Source organism: Megascapheus bottae, chromosome 13, assembly GCF_031878675.1.
Source record: "Megascapheus bottae isolate mThoBot1 chromosome 13, mThoBot2.hap1, whole genome shotgun sequence".
Lineage (NCBI taxonomy): Eukaryota > Metazoa > Chordata > Mammalia > Rodentia > Geomyidae > Megascapheus > Megascapheus bottae.
Genome location: NC_143521.1, coordinates 28,052,257 through 28,059,856, shown reverse-complemented (window position 1 = coordinate 28,059,856; position 7,600 = coordinate 28,052,257). Strand labels below are relative to the sequence as shown.

The window sequence follows — 7,600 nt, the reverse complement described above, 5'->3', positions numbered from 1 at the left end:
AATTTGATAGGGAAGGGGGGAAAACCAAGACGGGTGGGGGGTGGGAGGGAGGGTAATGGGTACCAAGACATGTGAAAGGGTATCAATGTATGTGAATTAATGCACCTTCTATCTGGCAAATATCGTGTAACCCTTTTATTAATTACAATAAAAAAGTGAGATACTTAGAAATAAAATTTTTAATGAATAAAATGTGCAATATCTATACAAAAACAAATTATACAGGTACACAGGACCACAACTATCACTTTAAGTAGGAAATATTTACCTTGCTGTTAAGATTTGATAATTAAATATGTAAATCACTTCTGTTAAAATAAGCAGTTAACAGGTAATTCTGCTGACACTGTCTTGTATTTGTTTTCTGAGTTTTAATTTTCTTTGAACCAAGAAAGGGAGTGGAACCGGATATCTGTGGCTTTTTCTTATTGGCTTATGCTCTACCAATTGACCCACACATACAAATTCATTACTTTTAAATTCTTACAGAAAAAAAATAAAAATATCCTAAATTGCCAAGGAAGCTCTGAAAATGGAGATAACATAGTTAATGTAGAATAGCGTTGCACTTGCCTAAGAGATTATTAGAGTAATTCCCAGTGACAAAACTGACTCCTGTTTCATTTCTTTAGTTATAAGGCCAACCAAGTTGTACTAACTTAAGACAATGTGGTTGATGTATAAAGGAGCTGTTTCCAGCTGAAGTGCATTGTATCTTTTATCATTGAATTCTATTTATCCATTTACTTACCGTTCAAAATGTTTGTTGATTTCCACTTTTATTCTAAGCTCAGATTTTGGAGGAGGAAGAGGAGGGAAGAAATCCAATTTTATTATTTCAGTCAGACAGGTTTCAAATACTTGTGACAGAATTATCATTCCTCAAAAATCTGTCAATTAGGTCTTTTCTCCTGGCCCAATTCCTAGGCCAGTTGGAGAGCCTGGTTCAGTCTGAGAAAGCTCAGCATCTTGGATTAAATTTACAGTCAGCCACAGTAGTTTTGCATGTGTCAGTAATTCAATCAGGCGCTCTGATCACCACTTTGGGCTGGCCACAGTATTCTGATTGTTTGAGTACTCCAGTGTTTCTCCATCGGATCTGCAAGTAGGCAGAAACAGCAGGGTGACAGCCCTGAGCAACAACTTTTACTTTTCCTTCTTCAGTCAAGTCGAACCACAAGGATCTTTCTGTACTCTGAACCATCTCCTAAGATGTTTGCTCCAGGTTGGCCTCTGCATCTTGATCACTTGTGGAGCATGTGTGGGCACCCCAAAACCCACCCAGAGGCCCCAGCCCAGCCACATGCCATAAGCAATGCCAACAGCCATGCTGAACGTACCAGGATGAGCCAAACTCCGAAACCAAGGATTTGGAGAGCATCTAGGGAGGGCCCTTATCTACACTCACACCCTGCAGTTCTTCACTTTTGGACCAGTGTTTGTTTATGTGTTTGTGTTTATGCATGAAATAACTGATTTAGGTAGGAAATCTTTTTTAAAAATGATCAAAATTGCCCATTATTTTACATTATAAAAATATTCTGCCAGGCGCGGTGTCTTACGCCTGTAATCCTAGCTACTCAAGCGGCTAAGATTTGAGGATCACGGTTAAAAGCCAGCTCTGGCATTAAAGACAATGAGACTCTCATCTCCAACTAAAAAAAGGGAAGTGGCACTGTGACACCAGGGATAGGGTGGTACACTTGAGTTGAAGAGCTCAGGGACAGCACTCAGGCCCAGTGTTCAAGCCCCATGACCCACAAAAAAAAAGGAAAAAAAAAAAAAAACAAACTTTCTAACATGGACTCAAAAATAAAAGTTCCATTCACAGATTATAATAGCACTTTGAAATACTCAAATTTATATGAGACTATTTAATATAGGTCATTTCAATTAAAGTATGCTTTTTAATTATTGCTGCTGGATAAATTTTGATAGCTTACAAAAAAAAACCTACCTACCGAGTTGACCTCCCTACTTCAGTCATTATCTCAAAATGAATTTCTAATGAATCAACAACCTGATATAAAATGAGGAGTATTAAAATTTTTCAAGGCAATATGGGAAAATTTAATTGTACTTATTTGTAAGAATTGCACAAAATTCTGATGCAAATAGAGAAAACTGCTGAATGCAAATGCCACACAATTTCTTTATGGAAAAGAAATCCTTAAAGAAAATAAAAATATAAATTAAAATGAAAATCCAAAATATTTACAATATGTAATATATGAAAAGTAATAAAAATTGAGGATTATTTTCTTCTGTTGTCTTTCTTACTGTGATTTCTTTGTCTTTAATGGATTTCTTTGGAGAAATTAAGTATATTGTAATATCCTAAGGCACTCCCCAAAATGGCCTGATACTAGAAATTGTTATTTCCTTCTCCCTTGTATCTAATTCAGTAAGAGTGAACTCAATTTGGGATTTCATGTGTTTTTACCCTTTAATTTTTTTTCAGACATTTAATTTAAAAGCAAAAAAAAAAGATCCTTGATAGAAGTCAGTACTATATTTTTATGTGAATCCACACAATCTTTAAACAAGAGGGAACTCTTCAATGAAAGCATTATGCATTATGCAAAGTTATGATATGCTAGAATATCAAATTTCTGTACAAACTGGGAAAATATTTAGATTTTGTGAAAACTGAAGCATGCCATACATGCACTTGATTCCAGGCTCCTTTCCCTCTAATCAGCGCCAAATCAAAGCATCTTTTCTCTTCCACATCATTTGAATATTCCATAAGTTCTGATTTTATAATAAAACATCCAAGTAAGAAATAAAATGGAAATTATGGATAATTAATAAAAGGATCTCTGATAATCACTTCATGAATATTACTACTTTGTAACCTGAAAACAAAGTTGTTGTCGTTTTTTATTGTTTTTGCTTTTGTTTTGGTCCGTTGTGGGCTTGAACTCTGGGCCTGGGCATTGTTCCTGAGCTCTTCAGCTCAAGGCTAGTGCTCTACCACTTGAACCCCAGCACCACTTCCGGTTTTCTGGTGGTTAGTTGGAGATAAGAGTCTCACTGGACTTTTTTTTTTGGCCAGTCCTGGCCTTGAGCTCAGATCCTGAGCATTGTCCTTGGACTTTCTCAAGGTTAGAGCTCTACCACTTGAGCCTCAGCACCACTTCTGGCATTTTTCTCTGTATGGGGTACCGAGGAATCAAACCCAAGTCTCTGTGTATGCTAGGTAAGTACTTTATCACGAGGTCAAAATCCTGGCCCGTTTTTGTATGTGGGCTGGCTTAGAATCATGATTCTCAGATCTCAGCCTCCTAACTAGTTAGGAAGGATTTCGGCGTGAGCTACTTGTCTTTTTTTGTGTGTGTTTGCCAGTCCTCAATGTCCTTGAGCTTTCCTCAAGGAAAGCCGAGTTGAGTCACAGCACCACTTCTGGATTTTCTACATATGTGGTACTGAGGAATTGAACCCGGTCTTGGTGCATGCTAGTCAACCACTCTACCACTAGGCCAAGCTCCTGGCCCCCAAAGTTGTTTCTTATAAAGGCATGCAAATGGAATATATTCTGACAAGATACAATGGATTGGGGTTTATGTTTGTTTTGGGTGTTGAAGATAGCATTCAGGGACTTTCACATGATAGACAAGCTGTCTATGACTGGGCCTTACCACTAGCCCACAAAGAGTTTTGACTGGGTCAGTTTGTAACAGTTGTTATAAGTTCATATCAGCTGTTAGCATTCCCCACCTTCTTAAATAACCACAATGTCACTGCTTCTAAGGAAATAATCACTTGCAATATCTGAATACCAGCCTATCACTATGTTTTTAACAAACTACTTTACATTGTTGATAATTGTTGATGAGTCTTACATGCTACCAAATAGTTAATGGTTCTACTCTAAAGACAGACCACTTTTCCTTTGGTATCCAGCAAAACACGTTTAGCTCATTTCATTTACCTTGTTTACAAAAGAGGTATGTTGGCATATTTCCAGCAGTGACATATTTTATGCTGGAAGACATTGCATACTGTGCATAATCAGTTTAATTAGTAATTTTCTTACCTTGTTTAGTCAGCTTTTAGACTGATCCACCAAAAATGTTAATCAGATCATGCTTTTCTTATATTTAGAATTCCCCGTTGCTGTCCAAAATCTCAAATATTTAACCTGATTTATAAGGTTCTTATCATCTCCCTTCTGCCAAGTTCTTAGGCTTTATGGTTGAAAATTTCTATTTTTATCTCATTTCCTCACTTTCTAACCTCTTTTTGTTGCTTTTCTTTTTATTTTATTTTTAAGAGTTATGGCAATATTTTACAATTTTATTTTATTTTTTATTTTTGTGGTAATGTATAGAGGGGTTACAATTATATTCATCAGGAAGTAGGTGAATTATGTCTCACATATTGATACACTTTCTCATGGCTTTGTCCCCATTCCCTTTCCCCACCCCTCCCAATCATCTTGTTTCCCCCCTTTCCTATTTCAAATAAGCAAATAAATGTATATATAATATACCAGGTAACAAAGTCAGATGTTGTACAGCAGGAGATTAATCAAAAAGCAACAAAAGAGAAGAGAACATAGTACATTAAGAAAAACAATCACACAAGACAAAGCTCTTGTTTCCATATCCTGGAGAGCCTTTCATTTAGCCTCAATCAATATGATATTATGTATCTAGGTTTTGAGCTATTGTAATCCTCTTCTAGGAGAGTCCTAAATGTGTACTAATTATTACAAATGAGGGAAACCATTGAGCCTATGCTCCTTTGGGTCTAGGTTGCTTCATTTAATATGATTTTTTCCAGGTCTTTCCATTTCCTTACAAATGGGGCAAGTCATTCTTTCTGATGGCAGCATAAAATTCCGTTGTGTATAAGTACATCTTCTTTATCCAATCATTTATAAATTGGCATCTGGGTTAGTTCCACATCTTCACTATGGTAAATAGTGCTGCAATGAACATCGTTGTGCTAGTGGCTTTAGTGTGTCCTTGTTTCTGGAAGTTTGGGTAAATGACAAGTAGTGGGATTGCTGGGCCATAGAGGAGTTCTATGTTCAGTCTTTTGAGGAACTGCCATCTGCCTTCCATAGTGGTTGAACGAGTTTACACTCCCACTGACAGTGTAATAGCGATCCCTCCTGGCCACATCCCCACCAGCACTTGTTACTAGATTTCTTGATCCTGGCCATTCTAACTGGAGTGAGGTGGAATCTCAAAGTTGTTTTGATTTGCATTTCTTTTATGGCCAGAGATATCAAGAATTTCTTCATGTGTCTATAGGCCATTCTTATTTTCTCTTCAGAGAAGTCTCTATGTCTTTGCCCCAACTTTTAATAGGATGGTTGTTTCTTTGAAGATTTGTTTTGGAGAGATTCAATTTTTTTGTGTAGGTATTTTTAGATATGAAGTCCTTGTCTCTTGTATGACTAATGAAGGTCTCCCTTGCTCTGGGCTTTCTTTTAACTTGCTATCTATGTCTTTTGCCATCTAGAAGCTCTGCATTTTAATACAGTAACATTTGTCCTTTTTATTTTTAAAGATCCTCGTTACTTCAAAACACTTGCACATTCTCTCCAATCTTTTTTCTTTTTGTTTTTTGGTAAGTTGTGGTGATTGAACTCAGTCCAGGTTTGGGTGTGCTGTGTGTGTGGTGTGTGTGTGTGTGTGTGTGTGTGTGCATTTCATTCAAAGCTAGCACTCTATCACTTTGAGTCTCAGCACCACTTCCATTTTTCTGATGTTTAATTAGAGATAAGAATCTCTAATCTCTACCACTGGCTTCAGACCTTTATCCTCAGATCTCAGTTTCTAAAGTAGATAAAATTATAGGAGTGAGCCACTAGCTTCCAGCTAACCATTGAGTTGTGATTTTTTTTTTTTGCCAGTGCTGGGCTTGAGCTCAGGGCCTGAGCACTGTCCCTGGACTTTCTCAAGGCCAGAGCTCTACCACTTGAGCCTCAGCACCACTTCTAGCTTTTTTCTACATATGTGGTACCGAGGGTATGAACCTGGGTCTTTGTGCATGCTAGGCAAGCACTAACCCTTTATTATTTTTACCAAGTAAAATGACAGTAAATTACTGTCATTGTGGTCACAAGGTGTTATGGTTGAGGTGAAATGTTTGGATACTTTCACTCCTTTAGGATTCGCAGATCACGACTGTTTTGATTATGTCAATAGTAGTCTTCTGCCTAGAATCTATACTTAGCAGACTGGCATTGCTTTTGTTCTATATAAGCTGGTAAACTTTTGTCCTTTCAGTTTCAGTTATTTTGCTTATATATTTAGTTATATATTATTATTAATTTATTATTACTATCAAGCTGATGTTCAGATGGGTTACATTTGCATGAGTCAAGTAATAAGTACATTTCTTTTGGTACAGTGTTTTCTGTTTCCTTCTTCTCTCCCAGTTCCTCCCTCCAGTATCTACCCATGAGTTGTATAGGTCACTTTCATTGGTGTCCAGTGAGCACTTTGCCATTTTTGCTTATATTTTAAGCATTTTTTTCCAAAGGCTCCAGGTTCTCATAGAACTTTTTAGATGAAAACAAAATCTATCTATCAATCTAGCTAGCTAGCTAACTATCTTCTTCAAAATGAATATATGCCCTCTCTTAAACGAAACATTTTTATGCTGATTATGCCCTCAATTATTTCCTATTCACTGTATGCCAGTCCAAGTATCTTCATTCATTTACCTCTACACCCCCAATAATAGTCCCTTCTAATATTTAAAGACATTTAGTAAAGTACAAATGTAGAGTTTATGCTACTACCAGGGAACATGGTAATGCTTATATCAGTCAGCAGTGAGTTTTTCAAGACCAACAACTGCCAACCCAGTCTGATATAACCAGTGAAACTAGCATTTACATTTGAGGGAGAAACAAGAATATTTCATTCCAGAGAGAAGCTATATGAATACATGCACACTAAACTAGCATGACAAAAATATTAAATAATCAAGAACAAATTGCTGAACAGAAGAACCCCCATCAAGAAGCAATGACCTATAAATCCCTAAACACAAAAGGGGAAAAAAGATAGAAAGAAACTCAGAAGTAAAAATAAATAATGACAAAGGACACCAACCACTTCTCCATAATTTCCCTAAATGTGAATGGGCTGAACAATCCAATCAAAAGACAAAGAATAGCAGACTGGATTAAGAAACAAGACTCATCCATATGTTGCCTCCAAGAGTCCTACCTCACAGCCAAAGACAGAAGCAAACTCCAAGAGAAAGGATGGAAAAGAATTTACCAGTCCAACGCACTGTTCAAAAAAGCAAGAGTAGCAATCTTAATCTCTGACAAAATTAACTTCTCAGTAAAATCAGTACATAAATATATAGTTGTCCACTAAATATTAGTAAAGGGTACAATCCATACTCAGAATATTACAGTTATAAACATTTACTCCCCCAACATGGGAGCACCCAAATTCATTAAGCAAACTCTATTAGAGTTACAGAACAAGATAGACTCACAATCATAATGGGAGACTCCAGTATGCCACTCTCACCAAATGACAGGTCACTCAACAAAAGATAAGCAAAGACATCATTGACACCATAGGCCAGCTGGGCTTAACAGCTATACACAGAAACTTCC

At 36.8% G+C, this 7,600-nt stretch overlaps 1 pseudogene; it reads right to left on the bottom strand.

The window, feature by feature from the left end:
• Positions 1 to 897: 897 nt before the first annotated feature.
• On the bottom strand, positions 898 to 1,381 carry LOC150055718 (peptidyl-tRNA hydrolase 2, mitochondrial-like; annotated as a pseudogene).
• Between the last annotated feature and the right edge of the window lie 6,219 nt (positions 1,382 to 7,600).